We start from the raw sequence: 18,212 nt of genomic DNA on the forward strand, positions 1-18,212 counted from the left end.
GTTTTATGAGGAGGAGAAAAATTTTGTGAGGTAAAGGCTAGTACAGACTTGGGATAACAAAATATTGATCTTCCCTTAGACCAGTTCTGGATTTCAGTGACAACAATAAACACTTTGCTCTAGTGTTCAAATTCTTACAGATGAATAAGCTTCTTGTCTAACAAGTACTGGGAGTCAGGACAGATATTGACTGACTTCACTTGAAAATAAAATCTATGTGCTCTTCTCTCAACTTCTATCAAGAACTGAATATTCATTCAACAAATAGTAAGAACAAGTTTTACATTAAAATCAAAATGTCATTATTAGTTTAGATACCCAGCAGGAAATTGATGGATCATTTGATTTTTATTGAGATAAACTATTTACCAAGATGAAGGTGTGGGAACACCAGGGATGCTGTTTAATTTCTGAATCAGAAGCATGGAGAGGTTAAAATCTGAAGTAGAAATGCGTAGGGACCCATAAGGAGAGTCTTAAAGAGCAGGGCTTCTCAAAACACGTGTAGTAAAGAACTGGGTTTAGTTTTTTGTTTGTTGGTTGGCTTTCTGTATTCCCAGTCTGTTGAAGATCAATACTTTAAAATTAAAGTAAAGTGAAAAGGAAATAAATTACAAGACATTTGTCAAATTAAAAATTGGAAAATGAAAATAAACCACTAAAAAAATGAAGTAAAAAAAAGATAATGTAAATACAAGTCTAGTTCTGGTATTATCAGATTTGACAGATACAAATTTACCCTGTGAAATTGCTGTAACATTTTCTAAATTCTACTCATCATGTTTGCAATTAGTTCATTGCAGGCCTGCAGCAATAATTGGCAGAGTGATATTGGTCAGTAAAACATAATTTGAGCAGCAGTGCTATAGAGTTCACCTCCTGGGAGGAGTAATAACCCTCACAACGCACAGCACCAGGTTACTGAAAGGGGACAGGGAAATAGATACAGAGACCACATTTTCCTCCCTTTGGGGCAGCCCATTGGTCAAACCCTACTGAAAGCTACATGGCTTGGGAAACCACAGCAAACATGGTGGGAGGGTGGAGGGGAAAGGATACTGATACAAAGAATATTCTTTACTACTTGATGACTGCTCAATGACTTGACCTCAAAGGCATTTCTTGCTAGCTTTTACATAGTGTGATTGGGGTCGAAATTCAAAATTTTGAATTTATTAATTTCTTATTTTCTGCTTTCCATTAACCACTAATAAGTGATTTGCTTTTTTGATAACTGTATCAACAAAAATGCAAAACAAAACAAAACAAAAAAAAAGATGAGTAGGTGTAGAGTGTATCAGTTCATGACACATCCATGAAATCTTAAATATTTCCGGAGAAGGAAGGGAAGGGTGGATGTCTCACAACCCTATAGGTTTATTCTTTTCTACTCTCTATGTAATTCATAGAAAGATAATTAGAAATGTCCCATTCTACTTTCTTATTTTCTACACCTTTATGAATTAAACCAAAAGCAATCCTCTCCTTCATCATATTTTTGTTTTACTTTCTACCAGATATTTACAATTGGCAAACACTATTATTTTCCTCGTATAAAAAAGAAAAATGTTCTTTCTTTCCAGCCTAGTATTCACTCTCTTACTTGCCCTTCCTCCATTGGTAATCAGCAAACTCCTCCAAGTTACTGTTTACCCTTGTCTTTAAGTATTTTCCCCCCTGGGCAGCCTGGCTGGCTCAGTGGTTTAGCGTCTGCCTTCAGCCCAGGGCATGATCTTGGAGACTTGAATGGAGTCCCACGTCAGGCTCCCTGCAGGGAGCCTGCTTCTCCCTCTGCCTGTGTCTCTAACTCTCTATGTATCTCATGAATAAATAAATAAAATCTTAAAAGAAAAATAAATATTTCCCCCCCTTCATAATTGACATCAGGCCTATCAAATCATCCTGTCAAGTCTACCAATGACCTCCATGTTGAAAAGCCAATGGTCACTTTTCAGTATTTATTTTAATTGACCCAATAGCAGAATTTGATAGTCTCTCCTTCCTTGAATAATTTTGTTCACCTGATTTCAGGAAGTCTCCCTTTAGAAAGTCTTTCTTCTCTTTTCTGTCCATTCCTCCCAGTTTCTAATACTTTAACATTGAAACTTATGACTCAGATTTTTTCTTTATTCCCTATCTTCATCCATTCCTTGGTGATTTTTTTTCAGTGTTACATTTTTATATGCTATATATATATATATATATATATATATATATATATATATATGCCTGCAAGTCCAAAGTTCATATTGCTACCCTAGACCTTTTACTTAATTTACTAACTCATATAGACAACCGTTTACTTGAACCCTTCACCTGGATGTGTACTAGGCATCACAGTTTCATATGTTAAAATCTTAGATGCTGGTCTTACTTTAGAAGCTTAATTATGCCATCTCTCTATCTCATGTACTGGCAATAACATCATATTTCTATTTTTCTCAAAGCTTACTTTTCTTATTTTTTAAATATTTTTTTATTTGTTTGAGAGAGAGTGATAAATGGAAAAAGAGAGGGAGAGAGAGACAGAGAGAAAGAGAGAGAGAGAGTAGGAACTAGGGGAAGGGCTAGAGGGAGAGGGAGAAGTACACTCAGGACTTAACCCCAGGACCCTAGGATCATGACCTGAGTCCAAGGCAGACACTAAACCAACTGAGCCACCTAGGAATGTGGCTTACTTTTCTTAATCAGAAAATCCTATTAGATCTACCCTGAGTTTGTCCAATGATTTAAACAGGTACATGGCTGGGTAAAGACAGTGTCAGCTCTTAGCTGAGTAATTCAACTCTTCCCCTTATGCTCTCCCCTCTTTTGGTCTGCATTCAACACAACTAGCCCTGTCAAATGCAATCATTTATTCCCCCTGCAAATCATCTTATTTGGAATGAAAGCAAATGATTTACAATGACCAATATGACCCTCTAATCCACTCCCAACATCTTCCTTCTAATGAGGGCCCTGGCTTACTCCCTTCACCTACGTGACTCTCCTTGATGAAGCATAAACTCAGTGAGAGCACTCCTCCTTGAGTCCCAAATGCACTCCCTTTCCCTCTGGAATGTTGTCTCCTCTGATATCCTCCAGGCTCCCATCCTCACATTCTCCAGATCTTTTCTCATATGTTACTTTTGCATCTTCTTTAACCCGTCCTTTTATTTTTTTATGTTTTTTAATTACAGCTAACATACAGTATAATATTATTTTCATGTGTACAATTTATTGATGCAGCATTTACATACAACAGTTGGTGCCCATCACAAGTGCCTTCTTAATTCTCATGACCTATTTAACCCATCTCCCCACCCAGCTCCCCTCTGGTAACCATCAGTTTGTTCTCCATAGTTAATATCTATTTCTTGGTTTTCCCTTCTCTTTTTTCCCCTATGATCATTTTGTTTGTTTGTCTCTTAAATATGACTGAAATCATATGGTATTTGCTGACTTATTTCACTTCACATAATACCTCTAGTTCCATCCACATCACTGCAAATCCTAACCCATCCATTTAAATTTAATACTTCTTCCAGCATGTGTTCTCTTTCTATGTTTCATTTTTCTCCTACTTATACATTGTTTTCTACCATACTATATAAGTACAGGCCATGTCCTCAAATAGACTATAAGTTTCACATATGCTTAAGATTCCTGGTTCTTAGTTAAATGACATATCTCCAATATTCAGAACCAATCCTGACAAATCCTGGTTAGTACATTATTGTTGAATTAAAAAAGATAATCTCCTGTCCAACATTACAATGTTTTTCAATGAGCAATGATCCATATTATGAGTTTTTGAATGATTTACTCATAACAAAGTGGGTGTTATGACTTTTAAAGATTTTTTTCTAGTTCCCACCTATATAAAATTACCACTATTAAAAAATAAAGTATAACAACTATTTGAGAAACAAAAATACAATTTTCCACAGAAGTTAAACCATTGTATTTTTTTTAAAGGAAGTATAATTAATTCTGCCATTTGGTTTTCACATGTTGGTGAATGGTAAGAACTGCTATTTTTGGATTGCTCTCAAACTTTCAGGTATAAAGGTGTTTAGAAATTTGGAGATATTCTCTTCTGCTTCCAAAGCTACCACTCAAAAGATTAGCAAAACAGGAGAAGCTACCTAGGTCTTATTCAATTTAATAATACTTGAACAAAGTGGGAGTAAGGGGTGCCAACCCTCTGTGCACTCAAAAATCTGTGTATAACTTTAAATCTGAGACTCCCCAAAACTTAACTAATGATATCCTACTGTTGACTGGAAGCCTTATGAATAACACAAATGGTTAACACATATTTGTAAGTTATATGTATTATATACTGTATTCCTCAGTAAAGGAAGCTAGAGAAAATAAAATGTTATTAAGAAAAATCATAAGGAAGAAAAAATACATTTACAGTATTATACTGAAAAAGGTCAATGTATAAGTGAACCCATGCAGTTCAAACCCACTGTTGTTCAAGGAAGAACTCTAAATTTTTGATTTATAAAATATTGACACTTATGCTCCCTTCTACTTTTTTCTAATGAATTGTTTCTCTCCATCCTTAGCCAAGGTTATAGTTCAATGACTTAAAGTGAACATTAAAATTAAGTACAATTCAGATTTTTCTGGGTTATAAAGCTATATTCATTCATGTATGTAGCCAAATATTTTAATTAATTGTGATATCTCTCTTGTAGCCAATTACCACCAGTCATTAAATCTAATCAAAAGATCCACTATAAAAAAAGATCCATTATAAAAATTATTTATTAGAAGTTATATTAAATAATTTATTCAATTTAATTATACATATATGTAACTAAACATGAGCAGTATCTAAATTAAAGCTAACTTATTATTGAGTTAGGCTGTAATTCTGCTTCATTATTCTCTTTTCTAACCCACCCTCCCTCCCACGTCAAATTTTATTTCAACCACTACCAAGAAAATCAAACTCAATCATGAAGAAAATCAAACATATGTATAGCCTTAGGAATATTTATCATTTAATTTAATACACTACCCATTATAACATCTCCAAAATCTTAAAGCAATTGAAGAAAAAGTCAAAGTTGACATTGGTCTGCCACTAATATCTTGTCCTTAATTTGTTTCAAGTTACAAATATTTCCAATACTATATGTATGTATATGTATATTTCTAATACTACACATATGAATGTATATGGACATATCTAATGGAATTTTACTGAAAAATCAAACAAAATTATATAAGAATATTTAATGGATTTAAAATAAAAGAAAGACGTGGTATTATTTCATTGGGTATAATGCACACTACACAAAATACAATTAAGGCACCATTGGTGAACTATAAGATACTCTCCTGAATGAGAAAAATATTGGCAATGTGATTACAAAATGACTTCCATGCCAAACTTTTACAATTAGACAATTTCAATTTTCTTTAAACTGACAAGTTCCAACCAGATGAAGAAATTCTGAAAGAAGAAAGAAAGTAGGGAAAGAAGGAAGGAAGGATGGAGGAGAGAATAGTGAGGGACATAGGAAGAAATAAAAAAGAACAGGAAAGTAAAAAGAGGCTTAGGAGACTTTCACAGTCTGGAGAATATAGTAGATTTGGTATTTATTAGTAGTAAAATATTGGGGAGAATAAAACATATGGGCATAGTGCCTCATTTTTGGAAGATTTTTCTATATGGATTCAGTTTCTTTGGTAGTTATAGGATCATTTATTGATAAAAAAAAAGTGTTTATTGTTTGTAAATACTGTTTCTCCCTAAAGTAGTGTATCTACACCTCTTGTTTTTTTAAAATTTGGTTTATCAGGTTTATCAGAGATTCAATAACTAAGTAGTCTTTTCAAAGAAATAACTTTTTTAAGATCATTTCATCCATTTTTTTTTTGTTTCTATTTTACCAATTTCAGCTCTTTATTTAAAAAATTTGCAGTAAGTAGAAGTGAAACTATTGGCAGGACATTTGTCTATGGTGACTTGGAAACATTGGCTGAACTTGTGGACATGGACAAGGTGGTTTTCAGGAAGAATGTTGGAAAGTTAAGCTTGTTACTGTAACCTGTTGTTGATAAGATAGAGTAAGAAAGTATGTAAGCAGAATTAGAGGTAATATAAAAATTCAGAGTAGAAAAACAGAATTGTTTCACACTTTCACACACTTTCACTCTTCAGACAATAAGAGATAATTAACTTGAAATACCAAAAGCGAAAAATCAAATTATGAGGCTGAGCATTAAGACATATCTCATGGCATGAATCAAGGTGAGTACATGGCCATCCATCATTCCTTTGTTAATATGTTTGGATCAAGTATCAAGACACTTGCTGTTTGAGGCAAGAGCACTTTTTTTTTCTTTTTTAAAGATTTTATTTATTTATTTGAGAGAGAGAGAGAGAGAAAGAGAGAATGTGCAGGGGAATGGGCAGAGGGAGAGGGAGAAGCAGACTCCTGCTGAGCAGGGAGCCCATGTGGGGCTCAATCCCAGGATCATGACCTAAGTTGAAGACAGACACTTAACTGACCAATATACCCAGGCACTCCTAGGCAAGAGCACTTTTTGAGTCCATCTACAATCCAATTGTCAGATATAGTTTCCTTATTAAAAAACAAAAGCAAAAACAAAAACCAAGAATTATTTCCTTAAATATGGTTTTGAAAAATGATATACTTTTTGCCAAAAGTGATTGAAGGTAGACCAATCTATTGAGAAAGAAATGCTTGCCTATTGGGTAAAAAATAATAATAATCTGAAGAACCAATTTCTTTTTTTTTTAATAATTTTTTTAAATTTTTATTTATTTATGATAGTCACAGAGAGAGAGAGAGGCAGAGACACAGGCAGAGGGAGAAGCAGGCTCCATGCACCGGGAGCCCGACGTGGGATTCGATCCGGCTCTCCATGATCGCGCCCTGGGCCAAAGGCAGGCGCTAAACCGCTGCGCCACCCAGGGATCCCTGAAGAACCAATTTCTTGTCCTTGTAATATTGTACAGACTGAGTAGTGTGTGTTCACAGCTTTGGGAATAACAACATTCAAATGAAAAATAAGTTTACTGGTGTATTTATAAATTGCAAAATAAAAAATTAGTGTAGGACTATGAACATCAAGTTTTCTCTTTTTTTATCTATTTATTTTAGAGAGAGCAAGAACAAAGGGAGGGGCAAAGGAAGAGGGAGGAAGAGAATCCCAAGCAGACTCTGCATTGAGCATGGAGCCCCACATGGGGCTGGGTCCCAGGACCCCGAGATCATTATCTGAGCCAAAATCAAGAGTCAGACGCTTAACTGACTGAGCGACCCAGGTGCCCCTCAAGTTTTCAATGGTTGTGTCAGCCATAACAAAAACCTTAGCAAACTGTTATTTTAGTAATTCAAAAGTTCTGGGAACAAACCCAATACAAAACCAAAACTAAATAAATAAGGAGCATTCCTATAAGTAGAATTTTCTCTGCATTTAAACAGCAAGAGATTACCTTTATCACACTTCTTAAATCCATCCTAATTTTTTCTTATTTTAAGGAAATTTCCTAAAGTGTAGGATTTAGGAAGGGCCTTCTGAGAAGGACAAAAAGCAACAATGGTCTTTCCTTTCATTATCACTTTGTGTCTGAATCCACATGGTTTAGACCAAATATGAACTTCCAATGTTTCAGAATTTTTTAAAGAGATAATCTCTACACACACACACACACACACACACACAAACACACCCTATAAAATCAACTATTTTGAACTTCAGAAATTATTGGAAGAGTCATGAAACTCTAATGAATAGGAGTAATATTATATATTAAAAACAAAGAATCAATTTGTTGTTGCCCCCTCTCTGTACTTTTGGAATCGATTTGTCACTGTCATGTGGAAAGGATGAAGCTAAACTTAAGTGGGGAAAAAAGACTTAGGTGGGTAAAGGATAGCACAGAGCAGTGATTAGGGGACAAACACAGCCTATGGAATAGCCCCACCAAGGATACTGGAAATGGAAAACCATGCTTAATGCCAGCAGGAGTGAGTCAAACCACAACGACGTATGAAGAATGTGAAGAAGTGGGCATGGTCATATCTGTTCTTCTTTGCGAAATCAATATTTCTTTTACTTCTTTTAATCAATATTTTGTTTCCTAAGATCATAGAACAGTGTATGACAAGCTAAGTTTTCAATATACATTTGTTGAATTGTTGAATCTTCTTTCAAAGGACAGATTGATTCTAAAGGTTATGTAAATATGATTTAATTGACATAACAAGATATTGTAGAGGTTGAATACATATTCATCTTTTGCCATTGTGACTTTATCAAAGTACTAAAAATGAGAATGTAATTGTCTGGCATGGTGAAGAACTGCTCCAAGGCCCATAAAGAACACTACTAGCCATCTTTAGCACACATCACCTAGAAACAGCTTTGCCTATCTCAGGTATCTGTGTCATGTCATGGAAAAATGAAGGTGAAAAATAAGGGCCAAATCTGGGATTCAATATTACTAGTTTCCTCAATCTGTTACATGAAATACTACTCCCTTTGAATGTCAGTTGCCAGACACTTGTGCTTTTGTTGAAGAAAAGCAAATCTAGCAACTTCCAACACTATCAACACCATGATAGCAATAATAAGACTCATCAAGAGACTTTGGGTCCAAAATCCAAGCTTCCTATAAGAATTGGATCATTTCCAAATCAGCAAATGACAGCTGCATTGGGAAATGGCAGTAGCACCTCAGGGCTTGCATGATGATTGATTCTAGAAGCATCTCTTTCTGCTTACTAGGGGGTGGCTTCTGCACTTGCCGAGGGTAGTCTATGCAACAAGTTATGATATTAACACCCAAGAGATCCCACGGATGTGTGGGTGTCTCTTCTATGTGTTATTGTCTTGTGACTGCAGATCTGCTTATTGTTTTCAACAGCTTGATAACCATTTGCTTCTGGAAAGTTACATATGAGTAGAAATCTGTCCTTACCTTGATATGGAAGAACCACTGTGAGAGGGATAACTTTGATCTCCTCTCCTTGGACATAAAGTTATTACCTATGACTTTTACAATTATGGACTAAGTCCCTTTTTATAATGATTGTCACCTCACTGATTAGAAGATTTAAAAATAATAATAATAAAAAAGATATATAGACCAGAAACATAAGAAAGGAATACAGTTTCCCTTAAAACTCTCTGACCTTGTTTACTTCTTGATGTTTTATCTTTTCCTTCTAATTTCTTCCTCTTTATCTCTCCATATTTTTTTAAAGATTGTATTTGTATATTCATGAGAGACACAGAGAGAGGCAGAGACACAGGCAGAGGGAGAAGTAAGTGCCCTAGAAGGAACCCGATGCAGGGCTCGATCCCAGGACCCCAGGATCATGACCTGAGCCAAAGGCAGACGCTCATCCACTGAGCCACCTAGGTGTCCCTCTGCATATTTTTATATATCACATTAACTTTGCTTATCAAAAAGTCTTTCTTCTTTCCTCCTATTTTCTTTTTGATAAGCTCTAGCTTAGTTAACTATTGTACACTTTGTACATTGTTGAATAGGTAGGGGTGTGATAAGACATAGCATCAGAACAATTTATATTTTAAAACAATAAATACATGGGTATTTTACATTTATCAGTTATGTGGAATTTTACAATACTTGAGTAGTAAGTAGAAGGAAGACAATTTAAAACTTTTGAAGAATATTTTAAAAACACATTCAAATTTATTTTTAAAATGAGTAAAAAGTTTTAAAATATTTCTCTTGGATGGGGTGCCTAAGTGGCTTAGAGGGGTGAGCATCTGACTCTTGATTTTGGCTCAGGTCATGATCTCAGGGTCATGAGATCAAGCCCAGAGCCCAATGTCTGGCCCCACTCTCAGTGGGGAGTTTGCTTTAGATTCTCTTTCTCCCTCTTTGTGCCCCTCTCCACCCCCAGAGAGGGAGCTTTTGATCTCTTTCTCTTTCTCAAATAAATAAATAAATCTTTGAACAAATAAATAAAAATAAAATCTTTCTCTTGGATATTCTGGATGACTACAAGCTTCAACTTGTGGTATTATATGAATATACAACGTGATATAGGGAACTAAATATTTTGTATACTTCATTTGGATTATTCAGTTATTAATTTCCCATTTATTTAAAACTTATTGTGTTTAGAAAGTTATATGATGCCAAAGCACTACAGTAACCTTTTTGACATGTTCATTATATGACTGAAAGTTATGCCATTATACTGTCATAATCAGATAAAAAGCTGTATTTTCTATACTAATATTAAACTTAATCCTGGTTGTTTTTCTAAAATATTTTCAGAATAGTGTCTAGTGTCTTCAGATTTTTTTTAAAAAACTGCTATATTGAGGTTTAAATGACATATGGAAAACTGTACATACTTAATGCATATAACTCAATGAGTTTGGGCAGAAGTATATACACCATGAAAACACCACCATCATGAAGTTCATAGACACATCCATCACCTCACAATTTCCACCTCCTCCATTTTTTTTTTTTTTTTTTTTTGTGGTAAAAATACTTAACATATGATCTACCCTCTTCTTCGAAATCTAAGTCAATTTTTTTTTTGGAAAATTTAGAAGCTGTTTCTAGAATTTCCATGATGATACAAAAGCATAGAAGAACCAATATGATCTTGAAAAATAAGAATAGAGCTGAGGGCTCAGTCTTGATACCATGTTTTTTTTGTTCCCTTCAATTTATTAAATCATGCAATTCATGTCTTTGCTTAATTTTTTTCATGAAATGCTATGGAATTATATATCATATTCCTGCTCCCTCTCCTCTTCCATCTTTTTTATTAATTTTTTATTTGAGTGTGATTGATACACAATGTTAAATTGGTTTCAGGTATACAACAGTGATTTGATCAGTTTTTTTAATAACTTATTCACTGTTCTACATTTGCTTTACTTGATATAAAGGTTTGCTTTTCAATTATATCTGTTCCACTCTTTATTGGTTTTTAGTGAGATGGTTACATGTCACATTGTGTTTCCAATATTATTATTTATCTTTCATAAGAATTTATTCTTGGGATCCCTGGGTGGCGCAGTGGTTTAGCGCCTGCCTTTGGCCCAGGGCGCGATCCTGGAGACCCGGGATCGAATCCCACGTCAGGCTCCCGGTGCATGGAGCCTGCTTCTCCCTCTGCCTGTGTTTCTGCCTCTCTCTCTCTCTCTGTGACTATCATAAATAAATAAAAAATAAAAAAAAAAAAGAATTTATTCTTATTTTGTGGGTATACTATGAATTTTAATTGAGTACAATGATTATGACTATGCTTTACAAGTTTCTTCTGGTTTTAGCTTTTCTCTGTTTATTATAGTGATTGAGATATACTGAATGATATAAAATATTTATTTTGCTTGTCTACTCATATTTATATTTGATCATTGTACACAAGATTCTGATTACTGTGGTGATTCTCTTCTGATTCCGGGGTTGGGGAAAGTTGTGTTTATAAGTGTGGGCTCCTCAGACCACCTGACAGATGTTAAATGCAACACTACTTGCACGACTTGTTCTCTCCTGTCCCAAATAATGTTTGCATTTTCTGCCATAGCTTGGAAGTCAATGCCACGCTTTCTTGCCATTCTGGGCAGATGGAAACTGGAGTATGAAACACACCCAGTTTCCTCCTGAACTACCCTCTGATTACCTCAGGAATCCTACATTCTCTGTATTTGTGTTAACTCCAAGACTGTGCCTTCTGGCACTAATCTTACCTCCTCAGCTGTCTGCTATTGGTTTTGTCTTTCATTTCTTGTTTTTGTTTATTTTAATCAACCTAATTTTGTTAGTATTTAATCTATTTTAGCAATTCTTAAAATTGTGAAATATACTACTCTTAGAAGTCTTTCTAGTTTTAGTGCATTGTGATTGATCGATTAAAATTCTATTTTAATTATTTTTTATTTCATTATTTTGTCTGGAGAAGATATAAGTGCTGATATTGACACTGATGATCATATCTTCAAAATAGTAATCATAGAATTCTTCCTTTAAGCAAGGATCAGGACTTATTCATCTATTTTATTAAACAACTAGAAATTGATCTTTCGCATAGTATAGTTTTAATAATAATGTTGGATAATAGTCAAACATCATATTATCACTTGCCATATACCAAGCCTTTGCTAAGTCTTCAATTAATTTTCACAACAATACTCTGAGGTCAATACTGTTTGTATTCTCATGTTTAGATCAAGAAACAAACACAGAGAGATGAAATAACTTGCTCAAGGATACATAGCTACTGGATATTTGATTTGGAATTTGAACCCTATTGTTTTGACGTTAGAGACTGTGCCATATTATCAAGTTTGTCTTATCCTCCACAGCCAAGCCTCTAGTTTCCAGCCTTCTCACTTGTATGATATATTTATCAAACGTACAGTCTTGTACTAAAAATATCCTTCCAGGTCCTACCAAAATATGATCTAGAAATATAATGATTTATTATATAATTTTAAGTTGCTAAATTGCTAGTGAAATACTTCACCCACAACTATAGGAGACTAAGAGCTCACTCTAGAGTTAAAGACTAATAGTCCTTAGAACTAACTTCAAAATGGGAATCCATGCAGTCAATTAGGTACAATAAGCAAATTTATCTGAGTTTATAGTACAGTTTAGTTCTCATATGTCATATAGTCACAACATGAGTATGTAAACAAACAGCCCAGGGAATAAATATTTATATTCTTGACATTCTAGAGCCTTCATCTGATAAAGTTAATGTTACAGCTGAATACAGCATAATAAAAACTCAAAAAGCTCTTAATGCACTGCTCAAATGATTATTAGCTAAATACAACTCAACTTTTGAAGACATAATATTTTATTTTACCAAAGTATTCATACTGTAGTGATTCTGTATAAAATATTTTAAATTGCCACACTCTGAGGCTAATTATTTACTGGTCTACAAATTAAAGGCATTGGTTTGATGTCATACTTTCCTGGCATAAGGAAGCAATTCACCATCTCACTAGGAATCCAAAAGTAATTCTCAGAAATATAATTCACAAACCATTATATTTTAAGACAACATATTTCAACACATACATCAAGTTGTCTGCATCTTCATCTCCCCAAGTCACAATTAAAATGAGTTAATGAAATCATTATCCAACTTGTTCATTATCATTTATATATGACACAACTTGTTATTTATGATGTTATTGATCTTCTATTATACACTATAAAAATAAATTCTTCTCTTTTGAATGGTTAGGGTAATTTTTTTGTTTTAGAAACTGTTTCATGTATCTAAAAATAAAATTAATTGGTTATATAAAATCTCTTTAAACATTGAGCTAATTTGATAAAATGAAAATATCCCCTTATTTCTATGTAAGTCAAGTTTTCAGTTTCCTATTACATTTGGTAATACATTAAGGAGAATCATCAAATTGTGAATAATTTCCTATGATTGGCCCAAGAAGATAACTTCCCATCATTCTAAAAATTGAGATAAGTAGATGAATATCATGACAGTTCAAATGTTTGAAAAGATAAAAATGAAAGGATAAAATTCTATTGAAAACATGAATTAGATTGAATATATTTCTTCAGACATATTTGAACTTATTTAACAAACTATGAGATCTTAAGCTTTGAAGATAATCTTCTTTGGTTTGCCTCTTTGCCTTCTAAACCCACTGGAGTGGCAGTCCTAGTCCTATCCCCAGAACCCATGAAAGCCGACGGGATATTAATTTAAAAAGGTGTCAAGGGATGCCTGGGTGGCTCAGCGGTTGAGCATCTGCCTTTGACTCAGGGTGTAATTCTGGGGTCCCAGGATCGAGTCCCGCATTGGGCTTTCTGCATGGAGCGTGCTTCTCCATCTACCTGTGTCTCTGCTTCTCTCTTTCTCGGTGTCTCTCGTGAATAAATAAATAAAATCTTAAAAAAAATAAAAAGGTGTCAAGAAGCATAAAAGAGGTAAAGGTTAGATTCCAAGAAGTTTATAGGTATGTTGTTCAGGCGTACAGAAGTGAATGTGACCATGACAGATGAAATGGTCCTCGTGCTGTTGTCAGTCAGCCAGTCTGTCTTTGATGAGTATTGGCAATGTGTCAGGCACTGCATAGAGGCTGATGCAGTCTTCTCAATAAATCCCACTACTAGAATGGAGCTTTAGAACAGCATACATTTTTGCCTATTGTGTTAACTGCTATATTCCTAGTGCCTAGAACAGTGATTGGTACATGGCAAAACAAAAAAATAAACACTGGTGTAATAAATATTGTTGAATGAAAGGATATACTTTGTTTATTCTTCAGAATCTAGAAATTTTATATTTCTATGTATATTCAAAACCAAATAATTTAAGACCTTTGAAAACTGTTGCTATCTAGACATACTCTACATAATTTAAATTGAAATTTAATTTTACAGCCATTTGATATATTATTCTTATTGAGCTTTTATATGCTGATATCTTATCAATATCATATATATCAATTCCACACCTTTCAAAGTACTTTTAATAGTGTGACTTTTATATTATATGAAGTATGAAATCAAAATAATCAAATCAGTATACTTAGCAGTAAAGGGTCATCAGATTTTGTGTTAAAAACAGAAATGAAAGCAATTATCATACATAGTCTTGTTTAATAAATCTGAAACTACTTTAAGTGTTTATTTGGTATTATATATTCATTGATAAAGCTCCTTGAAATGTAGTCATCAATTTTTCTCTATCGGTATTATTAAAAGCGAATAAACTGAAACGAATCAGATCTCAGAAAAAAAGCTTTATTTAACAATTTTCTAAATATAACTTAATGCTTAGCTTGTACCACTCTGAATATTAGAGTTATGACACTCAAATGAATGCCTATAAACAGGCATATTTATTAATTTGTGCTTTATGACTGCTCAAACTTCATTTTGCTTTATTTGTCCTGAATAGAATGCCAGTTTACATTTTATCCATTCCTGATCTTCAAATCATTCCACTGATCCAGTTCTCACTATACATTTATTTATTATAGACTGAACCTTTGTTACTTGTCCACTATCATCTTATATACACATTTTTAAAAGAACATAAAATCCCCAACAAAAAAAGAAAACAAAAATATGCCCATTATATTAATGAGAAGCAAACTCCATTTACTTAGAATTACTGATGGAGTTTCTTTTTTTTTTTTTTTTAATTTAATTTATTTATGATAGGCACACAGCGAGAGAGAGAGAGAGAGAGAGAGGCAGAGACACAGGCAGAGGGAGAAGCAGGCTCCATGCACCGGGAGCCCGACATGGGATCCGATCCCAGGTCTCCAGGATCGTGCCCTGGGCCAAAGGCAGGCACTAAACCGCTGCGCCACCCAGGGATCCCAGAGTTTCTTATATAATAAATAACGAAGAATGTTGAGTGATTAATACACAAAAGAGTTTCACTTCAAACATGATAACAAGAAGCTATTAGCATTTGATAATTAAAGGCACCAAGTTATGTCTCAGCACATGTGCACTTTTGTCTGCATTTACTGAATTTTCTTTAGCTGAAGAATATTTTCTTCTATTACATCTTTATTTATTTCTTCCTGGGCACTATTCAAGATAATCAATCATTTAATTGTTGGGTCTATCCTGTCTGACTTCCATTTCTATCTTTATTTCCAACTCGTAATTTTACTTAAAAATTTCCTTTACTTAGTGAAGTTTGCCTTTTATTCCATGCATCCAGCAATATGCCCTTTCATTCTTACATCTTTAAAGAAAGCTTGAGAAAACTACAATATCCACTGCAATTTTACCAAAGTTGTCTTATTTTTGCTGCTACATAAAATGTTTCCCAGGAAAATTTTATTCTTTTATAAATCAGCTCATTGCTATCAGATTTTTCTCAAATTCTTTTAACTTTTCTACCTTTAGGCTTCTTCTTTGGGCTTCTGAATAGATAAATATAGAAAAAAAATGGAGAGTTATATATTTTTCTGTGTCACTTATAGTGTGGCCCTAGAGGGAGAGTAGGATATAACTTCCTAGTTCTTCAATTGTTCATACCCAAATCTATTATTTTGGAATTGATAGTGAAGACATATTTTTGTCTTCTTGTTTTTCTTCCTATGTTTTTTCCAATAATCCTTAAACATGAGTACCTTAAAGCTTTTATAGATTTTTCTCAATCTGCCTTATAGTTGCATCAACCTGTCAGATGTGGAGATAAACACTTGACAATCTTCATTTTTAATCTTGTAAGCTTCAAATGAGCCTGGTTTGGAATTTACAAAGAAGCAGAGTATTGCTAAACTTAAGATGCTAGCCAGATACTATTTTCAAATAAAAACTCATGCATATGTTATTATTTTATATCCACAAAGCAGATTTTTTCCTTTCAAGTATCAGTAATAATTTTTATGATGATAGAATATATAACTAAATTATCATTATTAAAATATGGCTAAAATTGAAGTTTGATTTTCATCCTGGAATTTAACATGACTTTGGACACATAATTTACCTCTCACTGATCTCTGCTAAGCTTTTTATAAAAGCTCACCTTGGACAGCCTGGGTGGCTCAGTGGTTTAGCGCTGCCTTCAGCCCAGGGCCTGATCCTGGAGACCTGGGATGGAGTCCCACGTCGGGCTCCCTGTATGGAGCCTGCTTCTCCCTCCCTCTGTGTCTCTGCCTCTCTCTCTCTCTTTCTCTCTCTCTTTTTGTGTGTCCCTCATGAATAAATAAATAAAATCTTAAAAAAATAAATAAATAAAAATAAAAGCTCACCTTGTAGGGTTGTACAAGATTCATGGCTTGCCTCTTATTGGCATTCAACTAATGTAAATAGTTTTCATAATTGTTAATAATCATGACGTTTTATTCATTTTTATTAATTACGTTTTAGATGGAATTTTAAACTATTTTAGAGACAAATTATTTTGAATAATTTTAAAATTAAAGCCATACTTATGAAATGCCACATCATAGAAATGATTTATCTAATTAAGAAGTAGATTATAAAAAAAAAGAAGTAGATTATTTTGTGCTTGCTAACAGAGACTTAAATATGCCCTCATTCCTTAAAACTTAGTATAGAAATTATGTTCGGAGTGCCTGGGTGGCTCAGTTGGTTAAGCACCTGCCTTCAGCTCAAGTAATGATCCCTGAGCTGGGATTGAATCCCACATCGAGCTCCCTGCTAGGCAGGGAGTCTGCTTTCCTTCTGTCCTTCATTCTGCTCATACTCTCTCTTGCTCTTTCTCTGTGAAATAAATAAATAAAAAAATTTTTTAAAGAAATTATGCTTAAATACATATAAGGTATTTTTACATCATTTTGAAAAGTTACCTTTGAATATTCTTTTATTTATGTATGTATTATAAAAATATTCATTTGATAAATTTATTATTTCTAATCTTTGTTATGATATGAATTTAATTTTATGTAAATAAATTCACTCCCAAATAAATGAATATCTGTAATACATCCAATAAAGACATATAGAGGATTTATCAAATAAACTGCATTATAATAATTATAACTGTTATTACTGCAATATAATAATCACGATTTGAAGAACTTTTACTCTCTTAGTATCGATACATTCGAGATCAGATAAGAAGTTACTTAAATATTGCTTTGGAAATTTACATCATGTAAATAGAAAATTTTGTGTGTCACAAAAGGCAACTTGTTTTTTTGTTTGTTTTTTAATGACCCTTGTTGTTGGTGCTATGGATGCACCTGAAGTGAACTATAGTTGCATTTTTTGAATAAGCAAAGGCATGTTTTTTCTATGTTAATAACAACATACATTCAATATAATTTTTATACAATAAACCAGTATGTACATTTATGTGGTAAAATTGAATATTTCAGGAAGGCCACTAGATGTCTCCACACTACACTTCTTGGAAAGACCCTATCTAAGTAAATCACTGTATGAGTAAATGGAGAATTATATTGACAGTGTACAAAAAGAAATGCAAACAAAATAAAATATTTTTCATCAGAAAAAAAGAACAAATTTTATATAGGGATGCATTCATGTAGATTTTATTTTCTACAAACAAATATATCCATGATAGAAAAGGTCTAATGCCACTGTCACCATGAATATTGGCCTTCAGCAGAAATGACTCAAGGATGAACACTCCAGAGGAAGGAGTTAACAAAAGTGTGGGTTCATGTTGTTACAATCAAGGATACTATATGCATGTAAGGAGATACAGTTGTAGCCCAGATATAAGCGAGTAGCC

This window comes from Canis lupus, chromosome 1, assembly GCF_048164855.1.
Source record: "Canis lupus baileyi chromosome 1, mCanLup2.hap1, whole genome shotgun sequence".
NCBI lineage: Eukaryota > Metazoa > Chordata > Mammalia > Carnivora > Canidae > Canis > Canis lupus.